This window comes from Cicer arietinum, chromosome 5 (genome assembly GCF_000331145.2).
Source record: "Cicer arietinum cultivar CDC Frontier isolate Library 1 chromosome 5, Cicar.CDCFrontier_v2.0, whole genome shotgun sequence".
In the NCBI taxonomy this organism is placed as follows: Eukaryota; Viridiplantae; Streptophyta; class Magnoliopsida; order Fabales; family Fabaceae; genus Cicer; species Cicer arietinum.
Genome location: NC_021164.2, coordinates 36248736 through 36250326, shown reverse-complemented (window position 1 = coordinate 36250326; position 1591 = coordinate 36248736). Strand labels below are relative to the sequence as shown.

Here is a 1591-nt window from a genome sequence, read left to right as displayed (position 1 = left end):
AGAAGATTTTTTAAAACTTGATCTCTTTTTAAAATAACAAGTTGATTCAAAGTGACTATTTTTTGGAATAATAGGAATACTTTGTTGTTGATCTTCGATAAGGTTTCAAAATCTGAGTTTTACACGGATTTAAAATTGATTTTGCTGAAATTCTAGATCGTTCCCTTTTTCCCAGATTTTTTGCAGAAGGTTCAGCTTTCGTTTTGGAACTTTCTCCGTTTTGAGAACAACATGGAGAACGTTCTCCTTTTTGCAGATTTTTCAAAATTGGTTCAGCTATATTTGCAAAGCGATCTTCCCTTTTAAAAATCTTTTGCTTTTAATATTTTGATCTCTTTTCTTAAAGTAGCAAGCAAATTCCAAATGTCCAACTTTCTTACAATATGAGCATTTGGTTTTGCATTTATCCTCTTTTCTTTCCGAAACAAAAAAGTTTTCATATATTTTCGTTTTTTGAGTTTTATCAAAACCAAGACCAGCTTTATCAAATATTCCCACTTGAGATCCCATGATTTTTTGGAAAGTTTCAGTAGCTTTAATAAAATTTGACAAGTCACTTCTAAGAAGTTCATTTTCAGTTTTAAGGAGAACATTCTCCATTTTCGTTGCAGAACGTTCTTGATTTTCAGATTCATTAGTTTCCTTAAAATGAGATTCCTGCATGTTCTGAATGATATTTTTTAGTTCATCAATCATAACATGAGCTTTCTCTTTTTCCCTTTTTTCTTTTTAAAATTGATCATTTAAAGAGCTACATTTTTGAACAAGCAGATTTGAGTCATTAAGTAAGCTATCAAAATCTTTTTCAATTTGTTCACATAAAAGACATGATTCAGAATTTATTACCTCCTTGTCTTTAGTATCTGCCATTAAACATAAGGTAGCTTCTTCAGGTTCCTCTGTTTCTGTTTCATCATAATCATCCCAGTTCACCATCATGGAGTTTTTCTTGAAAGGGAATTTCTTTGGTGCTCTTTTGTTCAAGGGACATTCAGTTTTATAATGTCCTTGTTTATTGCATCCAAAGCATGTGATTTGACTTTTGTCTACTTCTATTTTGAAGTTTTCTTTTTGATTTGAAAATCCTTTTTTGATATGATCCCTTCTTCTTACCATTCTCTGTATCTTTTTTGTAAGACGAACTATTTCTTCATCAACATCTTCTTGTTCGATTTCTTCTGAGTCCTCATATGGACTTTCTTGAGATGTTTTCAAAGCTATTGCTTTGCCCTTTTTTATTGGCTTGTCTTCTTGTAGCAGCACTTCATGTGCTCGTAGAGTTCCAACTAATTCTTCTAGGGGAAGTAATTCAAGATTCTTGGCTTGGCTTATAGCTGTTACCATTGGTCTCCATATGATTGCAAGACACCTCATGATTTTTCTTACTCTTTCTTGAACTGTGTAAGCTTTCCCAAGAGAACGCATTTCATTTACTATTGTTGTGAACCTTGAGTACATTTCATCAATAGTTTCTCCTTCTTGCATTTCGAACAGTTCGAATTTCCTTATGCCAATGTCTATCCTTGTTTCTTTGAAATGGCTTGTTCCTTCATGATGAGTTTGCAGTGTATCCTATACTTCTTTTGCAGAT

At 32.4% G+C, this 1591-nt stretch overlaps 1 pseudogene; it reads right to left on the bottom strand.

Moving 5' to 3' along the window:
• Positions 1-1591, bottom strand: part of LOC101512394 (eukaryotic initiation factor 4A-8-like) — a 10931-nt pseudogene that overhangs the window by 6997 nt on the left and 2343 nt on the right.